Source organism: Piliocolobus tephrosceles, chromosome 6, assembly GCF_002776525.5.
Source record: "Piliocolobus tephrosceles isolate RC106 chromosome 6, ASM277652v3, whole genome shotgun sequence".
Taxonomy (NCBI): Eukaryota; Metazoa; Chordata; class Mammalia; order Primates; family Cercopithecidae; genus Piliocolobus; species Piliocolobus tephrosceles.
In genome coordinates, this window is record NC_045439.1 from 5,556,395 (window position 1) to 5,571,214 (window position 14,820).

The 14,820-nt window shown below is 45.4% G+C and overlaps 1 non-coding gene across 1 annotated transcript; it reads right to left on the minus strand.

Moving 5' to 3' along the window:
• Positions 1–13,847: 13,847 nt before the first annotated feature.
• On the minus strand, positions 13,848–13,920 carry LOC111538382. Its single transcript, XR_002730310.1, has one exon. It is a non-coding gene; the product is annotated as a small nucleolar RNA SNORD113/SNORD114 family (small nucleolar RNA).
• Between the last annotated feature and the right edge of the window lie 900 nt (positions 13,921–14,820).

The window sequence follows — 14,820 nt, forward strand, 5'->3', positions numbered from 1 at the left end:
AGCCAAAATTAAAAAAAAAGGTTTCCAACTTTGAATTCTATACTCAGCCAATCTTTCAATGACAGTGTGGGCTAGACATTTTCCTTTTTAGATGTGAAAGAGCTCTAAAAATTTACCTTCCATTAAGCATTTCTACAGAAACTGCTAGAGGATGCACTCTAGCAAAACAAAGGAGTAAACCAAAAAGGATAATAACATGGAATCTACAAAAGTAGGCAATCTACAAAATCCAGGTAAGGAGAGAGGATCAAAGGAATCCTCAGAAGGAGAATGTGAAAGATATTCCAAAATGGTATCCAGAACCCTAAAGATCACCCGGTTCATAACAAAACTGGCCAGAAGGTTCTAGGAAGACATTTCTAGATAGGATAAAACACATTTTTTAAAAAATTAAAAATTATGTGTTTGAATATATTGAGAGGCTAGGGATAAATCAGCTAGGCTCACAAAAAAACTAACCAATCAAAGAGAAAAAAAATACAAGATAATTACTAACTCCAAGAGAAAAAACAGTCGTGAAGGAAAGGTAAATTGTAGTGCTAACGTTGCTCAGATTTCAGGAGTGCTTACACTCTCATAAAAAGGTGAACTCTGAATTTGGATCAAGCTCGAACTATGTACTAAATATATTGAGGATGGTGCACAGAAAGAAGGGAAGAGGGGGCGGTGAGGCCAAGGAGTCAAATCCTCATCTTCTACGGTTGTAAAGTCACGATAATGCCTAACCCTCAAAAAAGAAAAAGAAAATCAAGAAGTAGAAGAGAAAAACAACGTTACTTAGATATTCGGATGTAAATGTCAAGAGAATCAGTTAAAGGAGTTAAAAACTATTGCTTCTGTTAAGCAGAAAATTAGGGTGGAATTGGGAGAGTTGGAAGCCTGCTGCTCTACAACCATCCTGTAGAACTATCTGACTCTTAAAACGATGCATATGCATGACTATGACAAAAGTAAAAACTACATGAAAAATGAAAAAAAAAAAAACCTGAACTGGCAATTCAGATACAGATAACCAAAAGAGATAGGTGGAAATGTTTTTTATCACAGGTAATAAAAGAACTGCCAATGAAAAGAACGAAATACTGTGTTTTGACAAATTGGCAAAGGTGAACAACCTTGATAATTCCCAGAGAAACAGGTACTTTTCAAACTAATTCTGAGAATGTAAGTTGATACAAGCTTTAAGAGGGCAATTTGGCCATAAAACGCTCACACCTTTTGACACAGAATGATCTGCAGAAAGTGACAGTGAATAAACAAAGATGTCCTTCCCGATTTACGCAATTCAACTTCTAAATGGATCTAAATATTCAATAAAAGCAAACCAATTAATTACAATATAGCCATTTGCTAGAACCCTATGTAACCATTAAAAAGCACAAGATAAGAAATTGCTTAATGGCATGGGAAATGTTCAGGATATATAATTAGTGGAAATAAAAGACAGGATGGCAATGATAAACTCAATTAAGCACACACAGACACGTACACACCTAATTTATAGAAAAAAACAAAAGGCCGAGGCTGGCCACCAAAATGTTGGCAACGGTGATCTGTGAGTGGGGGAACCAGGGAGAGTCTTGCTCTTACACTTGTTCTTTTCAATATTTTTCAAGCTCTGTATAATAAACATGTATTTCTTTTTTAATGGGAAAAATATTTTTAAAAGTTATGTGCAATAAATGTCAACCATTAGCTTAGGTTATTTTATGGGGAAAATGTACATGACCCCTGCTTATTGCACTCTCCATTACGGTAATGAGTTAATAGAATGCAATTAGCTACATAATTTTTAAAAGAGCCTTCGGGCAGGGATGTGAAGGTTACCCTGAGCCCCATCTCAAGCTGGCATCTGGTCAGCTGCACAGTAACATGACTCCCACCTCTTAGATGGGACCAGAGATGAGGGATTTTCCTAGCCAGCCCTTCCCTCCACTCAGAGAAGCAGCTGTTAGAAATGACCCAGCCTCTGCTTGCTAACATTCTTGGTGAGAAACACATGCATTCCAGCCCCTCTCTGAGGCCATCGCAGGCACTCCAGCCTGTCACAAAGCCCATCTTTGATCGCCTATCATCTAGTCTGAGTTTGGCCCTTAGTCACAGGTACACAAGTATTTCCGAGTGTAACCAGGAAAAGCAGAGCTCACCCAGCAACGCACACGCTGAGCCCATCACGGTTGTCCTCTTCGAAGCCTGGCTCAGGCCACTGCACCTTCACAGGCTCTGGGCAGGACGACCTTCCGAGACAAGAGGGACAAGTCACACAACCTGCCCAATCACATGACTTATTAACAAGGCAGGGGGGCCTGCCCACATTCACTGAGAGGGTATTAACAAAGCAGGCGGACCTGCCCATATTCACTGAGAGGGTATTAACAAGGCAGGGGGACCTGCCACATTCACTGAGAGGGTACTTTGGGAATGGCAAGTTAGGTGAGAGCCGGCTCCTGCCTCCAGATACTGGGAAGTCAATGTGAAATGGACAACTACGGAACTGCACACGGGGAATGATGAATGGGGCACTTGAACAGGTCTGGAGAAGGGCTGGGGGTTTCAAGGAGATCTTGAGACTGACAGACATGATGGAGGTGTGAACTGAGGAATTACAAGTAAGGCTGGAGCAAGAGAGGAAAAGGAAAGGACACGGGGCCAATGGGATGGCGTGGCTTGATGCACCCTGGAGCCCACCGGGGGGTTTAAGTGGCGCCGGTTATGCATGCATGTCACCCACAGGATACAGCCAGAGATGAGGCAAGCAAGCAGAGGGCATCCAATGGAGCCAGACAGGGAGGATGAGGCCTGACCAGGCAGGGGCAACTGGAAGGAAGTGAGGAGGAGAGACATTCAGGGTGTCACATTGATGGGACTTGGTGATGGATTGCTCCTGGAGGGTGCAGGGGAGGAAGAAGATGCAGCAGACCTTGGTTTCAGCATTACTGAGGCCATTCACCGAGATAAAGGAACTTGGGGGAAGTGGGGTATAAAGGTTTGGCCAAGTAGAGCAATGCATTGAGGTTTAGACCAGTCAAGTTATTGCTATTGTTGTTATTACTATCATTGTCCTCAAACTCAGATATACACAGAATTGGACTGATTATAGTCTTTATTCTGACACCAGTCAACATGAGTCCATAAGTGGCTCTATTTTAGTATCTTCATTTAACTTTTTAAGGATTCAGTACCCATGGATAAGCCCAGCCTCCAACCCAGAATGAGAACAGTAACTATAACTTACACCCACCTGGGTCTTGTCCCTGTGCTGGGTCAATGTCCCGTACAGCCAGGTGGGTCTGGGGCTTCCCGCTGGCCCTTCCATCTGAGGCTCTGAGAGCCACTGGCTATGACCTGATCCTGGATTCAGGAGCTGTGCTTTGCACATTCACTGCCTTGCTCATATCAGTAGAGTTCCTTCCATACCAATCTTGGCCCAGGGACTGACTCAGCCAGGCTCTCCTTGCTGGGAAAGAAATGGGCTGGTATTAATAGCAGATGAGTACCCAACGGGGGCTGTCCCTGAGGTCTTGGACGCAGGAATTTGGAGGCAAGCGAGCGGGTACCAAAGGCAAGGCTCTAAGGTTGGGGGCAAGGCAGCTGAGAGTGGCCCCTGCACCCATGCCAAGGAAAGAAGATGGCATTCTGTTGGCTGGGCCAGGAGCAAGGCTCTCAGCTCTACAGCCCATATGTTCTGTGGATTTGGAAACATGCTGCTCGGAGTGACTGTCAGGAGCAGGAAAGGAGCTTTCCAGATGCTTTGCTGCGGGGCTTTATGAAAAATCACCAAATTGGTCAACTCGGCCAGGAAAGTTTGGTGAGCTCTTTCATCCTGCTGAGCAAACCGTGAACATGTGCCGCAGTGCTCTCGGGACGGAGGCCTTCTCGTGAAAGAGGCCCTGACCCAAGCGCACAGATGGGAGACAAGGCAACCAGCCTCTGCAGACAGAGCCGCTGCCAGCTTCTGCTTCAATCCCCTACCTGTGTGTCCCGGGTGCAGTGAGCAGTACTGGAGGCAGGTGTGGGGACGTGAGATGCACCCCAGACTTGGCGCAGGCCTAGGCTGTCTGCATTCATCTGGGCCTCAGTTTCCTTCTCTGTAAGGAAGGCCAGTGACACCCCCCTGCAGCACTGGCAGGCTTCAGCAAGGTGGCCAGTGTGGCAGCACAGACTCCACCCATGTCAGGAAAGCAGGGAGGGAGGGACAGCTCCCAGGGGGTCCTGCAGGGTTGGGCTGGGGAACTCAAAGGACCTCTGTCTCCCTTGTTTCCAGCTCACAAGGTTCGTTTTTTTTTTTTTCTTTCTTCTTTTTTTAGAGATAGGACTTTGCTCTATCACCCAGGCTGGAGTACAGTGGCACAAAGCCATACTAGAAGTCAGGCTAGAGGGGCATCCCGAGGGCCTCCTGAGTAGCTGGGACCACAGGCGTGCACCAACACACCCAGCTCATCTTATTTTTTTGTAGAGACGGGGTCTTGCTATGTTACCCAGGTTGGTCTCTTGGCCTCAAGCTATCCTCTCATATGGGTCTCCCAAAGCACTGGGATTACAGGCATGAGCCACCACACCTGGCCCTCACAAATCTCATTTCTTAAGGCTCAATTCCACTCCAGAAAACCAACTAGCAAGGCTTGAATTCCTGCTTACCTCAGCCTTTGTCACACACCCCACTCTGTGTCTTCTTCCTCACAATACAAATCCAAACCCAGGCCACACAGCCACAGTCTCCGAGAAAGGATGGCAAGGAGGAAGCCTGGGAGGAGAAGCCAGGAGACCTTTATTGCAGCAGCATGGGACCACAGGGCCCCGGGTGGCCCTTGGCACCCAACTCCATGGCTTTAGAGGGGTTGCTGCTACCTTTGGGACCCCTCCCCTCCAATATGGCTTCTCCAACTCTGATGAGCACCCACCAGCTGAGTAAACAGCTGGGCCAAGGAACGTGGCCCACAGTTCACTGGGGTATTAAATCTCTGGATTTGTGGCCTGCAGAGCAGTGGGGTTTTGCAGGGAGCAGGGGGTGAGGGGTGATGCAAAGGGAATGTATAGCACAGCTGCGTGCAAATGAGGGGGCCAGGGACCAGGGTCGCAGAGGAGGACAGGGGAACCCCGGGACACAGGGAGTCAGTTAAGCAGCCCTTTAGGAAGTCTGAACTCTGGCTTGGGTTCCCCAGAGAACCCCACAGGAGAGTCCATCAATAAATGAAGCCAGGAGCCCAGCAGCAATGGGGCGGGGGTGGGGGCGGGCAGCTGAAGGAAGGGAGGCCACAGAAGGGACACATGTACCCAGGATGGCCTTTGTCCCCTCTGGGTGGCTGCCAGCAGCCCCGGCTGGCAGGGGGCTGGCCGGGGTCACCAGCTGCTGCTGATACCAGAAACATCTGTCAGGGATGGGTTCAGACCCTGCTGCAGGAGCAGGGCTGTCTTATTTTTTTTAATACCCCGGGGCGGAGTCTCACTCTTGTTGCCCGGGCTGGAGTGCAATGGCGTGATCTCAGCTCACTGCAACCTCCAGCTACCGGGTTCAAATGATTCTCCTGCCTCAGCCTCCTGAGTAGCTGGGATTACAGGCACGTGCCACCATGCCCAGCTAATTTTATGTATTTTTAGTAGAGATGGGGTTTCACGATGTTGGTCAGGCTGGTCTCGAACTCCTGACTTCGTCATCCACCTGCCTCGGCCTCCCAAACTGCTGGGATTACAGGCATGAGCCACCCCGCCTGGCCCAGGGCTTTTGTTTTGTCATGTTGAAAAAAACACGTGCTGGTAGGAGAAGCCTCAGATCCAAGGACAAAGAAAATATCACCAAATAGCCCCAAAATTACAATGAGGATCAGGAGCCTGGAAGGACGGGGTAGAGGTGTGTGGGGATCAGAAGGGAAACATCTTTCCTCTCTCTAGCGGACAACGGGTGAGGGCAAGGGATTGGCACCCTCCTCCCTCTTCCCATTTCACAGATGGGAAACAACCTGAGTTGGGCTGTCACCGGCTCCGTCTAAAGGCTCCAGTGAAGGCAGGGAGGAAATGTCCCTCTTCCAGAAGGTCATCAGAGGACACTGAGGTCGCCTTCAGGCTGGAGAAGCAGGTGGAGAGAACATGTGAATGCCACAAGGCCAGCGTAGCTCACCCCACATGGAGGAGAGTGACTCCTTCCACGTGCAGGGGCTGCGGGGCCTTTGGGGTTTCACGGAATGCCTTCCTGTATGCAGAGGCAGATGCTCACCTCTGACCGGGAGTGAACCCCTGAGTTCTCCCAGCGCGGTCTCCAGCTGAAGGACCATGTACGTGCTCCATGGGGGCAGGGCCGCACACATGTGCTCGTCATCAGTGCATAGCCATGGCACACACCAAGAGTTTTACAGAATAAACAAATGCAATGCACTTCCCTTTTACAGCTGAGGGGCACGAAACTTAGATGGTTCCGGGAACTTAACCAAGAACAGAGACCAGTATCTTCCTGGCAGAGAAAAGACAAAAGAAATCAAAAGAAAATAAGACATCTCGAATCCTCCTGTCCCAGGGGTCAGTCCAGGTCTAGTGTCCACCCACTGAGGACAGCAGGGGCATAGGGACAGCCAGCTGTGAGGACACCAGCACTGAGAACCTGGCATCTGGGCACCCTAACCCTTTGTTTTCTGCCATCCCCCCAGCCCACTGCATCTGTGATCCTCGGTCACTGCTCTGCGTGGCAAGTGCCCAGACGCCGGCAGAGAGCACTGAACATTCAGTCAGAGCTGCCTGGGCCCTGATCATGGATGGGATGGGCCCCGGGTCTCAGTTTCCTTGTTTGCACAATGAGGAACTGACATCACCCACCCGGGACATTCCCCGGATGAAAGGGGAACTGCTGCCTCTGCCTGGCACACAATAGGCATGATATAATTTTCCTTTCATTCTCCCCAGTGTCAGGGTCCACCCAGTGCCTGCTCCCTGGGAGAAGGGTCAGCCCCCAGTCACGCCACCCTCTGAGCAGGACTGCACGATCGCTGGCCCTGGCCCTGAGTTCCCTCTCCTCCCAACCTGGGCCAAAGCTCCCATCCCACCTAGTGCCTGCACACTTGTCCCGTCCATTTCAGGATCAAATCAATCTCCCTTCTGGCTTTGGGAGGGTTGGAGCCTTCGGCCAAAGGCTCGAAAGAAGAGCTCAAGAGGATGGCCAAGCTCACTCAAGTTTCGTCAGAGAAGCAAAACCAGACCTCAGAATTCTGTCTCACAAACCATCAGCCTAGGTTTATTTTCAATCTTCCCTTCCCTTCTTTGAGAGGAGGCCCCCGCGACCCCCACAAGCCAGACTCAGCTCTGGCCAGTGGCCACAGGGTTTCAAATTTCGAAAGGGGCCTTTTGCAAAACATTCAGTTTCAAGCCCTAGTTCGATTGCCCACATCCTGTCCAAGCTTCCTAGGGGAGTGAGATTTATTTAAGAAAGGAATAAAATCCCCATGTCCATGCCATTGAGTGAAAACATGCTCCATCCCAGGCAATTTCAGGGATTAAGGTTACATATCTCTTAATGAGTCACAGGTGGAAGGCAAAGTGGAGTTGGCTGGAGAAGGAGGTGATATTCCGCCATGCCAGGGAACCCAGTTCTCCGCCAGGGATATAATTTGTGCCCCAGTATGACAGTACAACTATCCTTTTGTGCATCCACTCATTCCTTCTTTCAACTAACATTCTGAATGATCAGCCCCTCTGCCCTGGGTTCTGTACTGGACAGTGGGGGAGTCTGAGATGACCAGGACAGAGCACCTATACTCAGGGAGCTGAAGGTCTGGTTGTGGAAGCAGACACCTAAACAAATCATGACCAAGCAACAAATGTTATGAATGAAGGTCAAGTTCATGACCATGTAACAGTTCAGAGCGTGGGGCAACATAGCCCTCCGTGGGGAGGAAAGCAAAAGCAGTCTTGCATCTATGGAGCAGTGGGAGGGTAGCCACAGAGAGGGGTTCAGGGGCAAAGGCATAAAGACGCACACGCCTGGAGACCTGGGCAGGCTCTGCCAGGCAGCACACAAGGACAGGGGGCAAGTAGTGGCAGGCATGGCAGGAGGCCAAGGAGCTGGGGCTCCATCCTGGGGTCTATGGGTGTCATGAGCAGGCTTTCAGGAGCAGGGACTCTGGGGCATGCATTCTAGAAAGACTGCTCTAACTCCACCTCCTGGGAAGAGAACAGAGTGGAGGTGGGAGCAGAAAGACCAGACCAAGATGAGGGAAGCCTGGGTGGCATGGTGGTGCAGATGAGAAGAGGGACCTGTGGGCTCACTGGGGGTTCTACAGAGGAGGGATGGGTGCCTGGGTGGAGACTGAACAACAAAGGCAGAAGGAGGAGGCAGCAGGGATGATGCTTGGAACAGCGCATGCCCAGTGGCCCAGCTGCCTGCAGGATATCACTGTTTCTCAGGCAACCACTTTAAGAAACTCAGAACTGCAGTGGAGGAAAAAGAAAAGGTCAACCCATATTCCAGTCTACCTTTAGTTTGTCATTTGGTAAAATATCTGAGAGAAATACTTGGAAGTTGACAGGGAAGACTAAACCCTGACACTCAGCAGAGACTTTAACAGGTGAGGTGCTTGTGCAAAGGGCAGGGTTTGACGGCTCACAATCGCCCAGGTCATTATCAAGCAGAACTCAAGTTTAACAGCCAAGCATAAACCCCCAGGTCCAGTCATTCCTCTTTCCTCCTAGATGTCCAAACACCCCACAGACCTGAGCCCAGGGAGCCAAAGCCCCTGGCCATCTCTGACCATGGCTGGAGTCCTGTCCTTCTCTCAGGCTCTCCTCAAAGCCAAGGAGAGAAGCAAGGGGAACATCAGGACCAACCCAGCTGGCCGAGCAAATGACGGTCCCCAGAGCCATGGCTTCATAGCACTTAATCACGAGTGTAATTAAATTCTTTTGCCAGAAACATTTGCTTAAAATCTCTCACCCAAGACTTGGAGCTCTATAAGGGCAGAGGTGGTATCTGTCTTACTTCTTGTAAGATAGATTACTTACTTCTACCAACCAGCCTGTGGCACACAGAAAGAGCCCAATACCTTTTGTATAAATGAATGACTGGATGAACACCTAATTCACCTAACATTTCCTGATGTCTAGACCTTCTGTGGATTATAATGACATAAAAAGAACACCTGCCTCAAGAAGCTCATAGCCCTTTGGGATAAATTGGCAGCTCACAGCAGACCATGTGATGTGGGTTCTGGCGTGGGTATGGAGGAGTGAGGAAGAGCAGATGTGAACAGAGGACTGTGGGAAGGAAGCTAGGGGAGAGGGCGGGGGGCTGTGAAGATAGGAGAGGGGGTGACATGTGTGTCAGGCCCAGCACAGGCTGAGTAACCAGTGGGAGGGATGGGAAAACTAAATTAATTGCAAGTTGCTGAATGTTGAAAAGTTGTTTTGCCTCATTATTCAAGGAATTCAGTGGACAAGGGGGCAGTGACAACCTAACTCCTCTCTCCTAGACCAGCTTTCAGGCACCAAGCGAATCTCAGAGTCTAGCCCGAAGCCTTCCGTGCTGACGCTGCCACCCAACCCCAGCATTCAGATGTCACCCTGCCACCAACACAGCCTAAGCTCCTCTTTTAAGGGGCTGAAGCTTGCCCAGATGGAAAACGGCTGACCTAGAAGAGTCAGAATAGGGGTCCCCAATGCCCCGAATTAAGAAGGGGGAGTCTACCTGATGTGCTCTGAAGTAGGAAGCCCAAATCAAGTCCTCACGAAGGAGAGGGCAGTATTCACACCAGATGACCAAGAACCAATCGCCAAGTTCAAAGGAAGGACGTGAGAACAGCAGTGAGAGACGAAATCCAGGGTCAGGAGCCAGCCAAGATAAGAGAAGACAAGAAATGGTCAGTGTGAGGCATATAATGGGCCCTGAAAACCTATGTGTTGAATGAAGGAAGGGAGGGAAGGGTAGAGAGATGAAGGGTGGGTCTTGTGTATGTGTCCTACATAGAGCATGGATATTGCCAACTCATTTTTCTGGTTGACTGTTCCCTAGTAGAAGGGCATGCCATGCCATCTTGAAGGTCTGGACTGACCCAGAATACCATCCAGACTGGTATTCTTCCTAGAACTCAGTTGAACTCTCCAATCTTCTGGAAGAGGGGAATTTGAGTATCACATCCATCTGAGAGCTTTTAAATTAATGCATTTGAAATCATCAAAAATAGCTACGTTGGGTGGAGATGAAGAAAATTGGCATGTAACATTTCTGAAACATCTGTTTCCTCCCAGGTACCATGCTATGTATGTAACATGTATTAAATAATCTCCTGTAAAGCAGCACATCCACCCAGGCAGGAGACTGTTATTCTCATCTACCAGATAAAGGTCAAGGGGTACTTCAACCCAATGTCCCACAACTACAGCAAGGAGGAATGTGGTTTGCTTGGAAAGGCATGGAGTGGGCCCACTTGCTGAAGGCATAAAAACAAGACCGGGTTATTTCTGATCTCCTGTCTTGGCAGAGGCAAGGGCAGCTTTCGGGAAGACCTAGGGCTTCCATTCCACCATGCCAAGCCAGCATTGCCCAAGGATGGGCCAACGTCCAGGGCAGTTCGAACTGCCAGTATCCTGTCTCACTGTCTGGCACTGCACACAGGAAGCTGGACTCAAGGCAGACTCTGGACTTGCGTAGGAGGATGCCACAAACCATCTGACACACAGCACACTTCCCCAAAGAACAGCTCCCAGGCCATTCTCAGACGGCCCATCCTGGTTCCAAAAAAGCACGTGTATTTTTAGCTATCGTTCATTCATTCAGCAACAATTTACTGTGCTCTTCCGAGGCTCAGAGCTGGGCAGGCACCAGGGATAGAGAGAATAATTTGACCCAGTTCCTGGCTCCTGCGGCACATCAGTTTAGTGATCACATGTAAACAAACGCCCACGATAGTGTAGGGTGGGTGCTCTGATTATTTATGCTGTGGTGTGAAGCTGGGGCATGACTATTCTCTGTGGAACAGTCAGGGAAAGAGTCCCAGTGTGAGTTCATTCACTCACTGCCTTACGCTTCAATAAATGACTAATTCACTAATTTATTGACTCATTCACTTATTCACTTACTCATTCCCAGAGCTAATTTATTCCTTGATTACATACTCATTCACTGACTCATTTGCTCACTCACTAATTCACTGTTCTATTCATTAGCTGTAATATATCCATCATTTATCCATCCCTTTGTCTATCTATTCACTCATAATTTGTTTCATTCACTGACTTATCTACCCAGTTAATTTATTCAATTGTTTCCTCTTTCTTTGATTTATTCATTTGTAAACTCACTCATTCATAGATTAATTCATTCATTTGGTTCTTCATTGAGTCATTAACTCATTGATTGAGTCATACATTGACTCATCTATTCACTTATTTCCTTATTACTAATTAACTTTCATTTATCCGTTAATTCATAAATTCATTTAGGAATTCATGGACCCACTGATTTACTCATCCATTTACATGTTTGTCTTTCATTTCTTGACTCCTTGACCTATTAGTCTTCCATTCATTTGCTCATTGACTTAGTCTTTCATCATCCACTCATTCACTTTGTGACATTTCTACTTACACATGAACTCACCCACTCATTAACTCACCATGCATTTATCCACTTATCACTGACTCAGTCACTCATGGACCTATCATTGATCCATTCACTCATTCATGTACTCCTTCTCATTTTTATTACTTCATTTATTCATTCCTGTGTTTACTCGAAGACTCATTTGTTCATGTACTGTTTCACTCTTCCATTCTTTTATTCACCTTGTATTCACCTACTCATTCAACAGATGCTTATTGTGCGTGCTCTCCATGTAAGGCACAAGGGGCAGAGCAGTGAAGGAGAGGAGTGTGGTCCCCAGCTTTGCGGAGCTACAGACTAGTGAGTCTGTCACTGGCTCAGGAGTCATCTCTTCCACAACTCACCTGACACTAAGATTGAGCTGAAGGCATACCTTCTGTGCTTCTGGAAAGCCCATCTACCTGTCCTATCTTATCAAATTGTGGCATTTATAAGTGGGTCTCCCTCTAACCTCACAGAGAGCCCATCTACCTTCCCTATTCTATTGAATTGCTGCATTTATAAGTGGGTCTCTATCCAATCTCACAGAGCTACTTAATGAGTGGAACTAAATTCATATATAAATGCCACTCCTGACATGGGGTCTGACAAGAATTAGCATCAATACTTGTTCAGCTGAAATTAATACCTTAATATTAGTTATTTTAGTACTCTCTCCAATATCACCTGCCAGAAAATTTTAGAATATGGGGTACAGGGATTTCCTACTACCACCTCCAAATAAATCAATTCACTAGAATTTATAACTGAGATAGTGAAAAAAACTCAATATAAGTAGCATGCAAAAATGTCTAAAATATATCCGTAGTATATGCAGAATGGTACTATGTACTATTAAAATAAAGATATAAAAGATGAAGGTTTCGTTTCATAAAAGTCCATGGTGCAGAACTGAAATATTTATAATCTTTGTTTCAAAACACATTTTAACCACTGGTTCATGATTCGCCCTCTTCTAATTTACTTTTTTATATACTTATTTCCTTAATCATAATAATCAACTCCATGAACCCACCAAAATACAAAACAAGAACACTGAATGTTTTAACACCTGTTTCTGACCTCATTATACGCAGAGAAAACAGACTGACTCTTTTCTATTAAATGGATTTCAGAGAAGCAGAATTGTGTTGATCATAATTCTTGCTTCATGAAATGTTACCATTTGAATATTCTTCTATTTTCTATCATTGAACATTCTAGTGTTTTTGTTGTTCATTAATTTAGTCAGTTACTCATTTTCAAAAACAAAGTCAACAACAAAGAATCTATTTCCAAGAAAGAGGGGAGAAATTGACTATCATTTAAATCTTTCCATGACCTCCTCAAACAGTGGTAAAACAGTTAACCCAAGTTAAACAAATCCTTGTTTCATGATATAATCTCCCAACTGGTCATGAGTGGCCATTGTGATTTTACTAGCATAAACGCTTTGTACTTGTTTAACTATTTATTATTTTTAATAAAATAATAAAACTCAAGAGAACACAACTAACCCAAGAACAAGATCTTTGACTAAGGCTCGAATCTGCCTATAATCTCCTTAACCTAAGAGGTAGCAAACCAAACCTCTTTTTAAATGGATCTCGTTTTGCAAAATGACACTTGGCAGGATTCATTCTTATCATTGGTTCAGCCATGGTCTTCTTGGATTTTATGATTGCATAAAGTCATTTCTTCTTTTTAAATAATAAATAATCATCATCTCTAACAAAAGGCTAAACCAAGAATAAAAACTTAATCTGACTCGCCCTGTTCTACACTCTCCTTGGCCACATAGGTAACAGTCAAGATCTTCATCCTTTAAATAATTATTAAAACAGCCAAGTTACCTCTGTTCTGTGGGCTTACAAAGCAGATGTAGAAAATAATGAAATACCCTTATCATTGGTTCATACTTGGCACCCATTTATTTAGCTATACACATATTTGTTTGTTTAATTTTAACTTCTTTTGTCTTAATGAATCAAACATCTGGGAACCCACAACAAACTAGGAGCAGAACATTGACTATTAAATACTTCTATCTAGATGCTTCTTACCCAAAGTGGTGACAAATTTAATGGTTTTTTTTCTTGATGGACCAAGGTATTTCAGAACTGAATTAATTATATTCTTCATGAATATACTTGTGTGTTGATCCACACAAGTGGATCTGCTAATTGTGTAAAATCAGTATCTGTGAACCCTCTCAAGCTCCGGAACTAGATTCTCAAACTTGCCTGACATTATTCCCACAAAGGTTTACATATTAGTTCTTCTTTTTGCATTGGACCTCAGTTGTTCAAAAATGATTGATCATAATTTTTATTCAGATGCATTCCATTCACATCATTGGTCCAGACATGGCCCCTCTACATTTAATTTGAAACATTTTTAGATATCAAATGAACAATCTTGAACCACCATCCTACTCAACAACTAGAATACTGACTCCATAAATGAGTAACAGCCTTTATCAAGAGAAGATTATCAATAATCAGTGAGACAAACATACAATGTGACATTTAACTATTGAAAATGAATGGAAAAGCTAAGTTTTTTTTTCTTATACTTCACTTGTGCTAAATTGGATTAATTTCGGTCCATAACATATTCTCATCATAGGCCTATGCATGACCTTTTAAATTTTAATTATCTTTTTAAATGAGAGTAGAAATCATGAACTAACAACCCAACCCCAAGAACTTTATTACTTACATTGCATGACATTCTCCTTACTCCAAGGGATAAGGTAAAGTTCCTCATCATGGAAGAATAATTTAATCAGCTCTGGTCTATCCATCCTGTAGATGATATTACCAAATGAAAGAGGATATTACCAAATGAAAATACCTAGATTTAGGTTTCAATTTAGTGAACATGAAGTAACCATCGTAGAAATTGATCACAAACAATGATTTATGCCACATTCTTATCACTGGTTTGTGAATGGAGCGCCATCTTATTAATTAACATATTATCCATTTTAACAATATCAGGAATACCCTTAAATGAACCACCCAACATAAAAACGATGAGAGTTACATACATCTGACTCCATATTCCATACCTACAGAGCTAAAAATGTAGAGCTCCTCTTTTAAAAAAGACTTCTGTTGTGTAAAACAGTAGTCATTGTGAAACTCGATTTATAATACAATCTTACCATTGGTCCTTATGTAGCCTTCACTGATTATATTATGTGTTATTATTATCATACACTAAATACCCTAAATGAACCATCCAACAATGACAAGAAC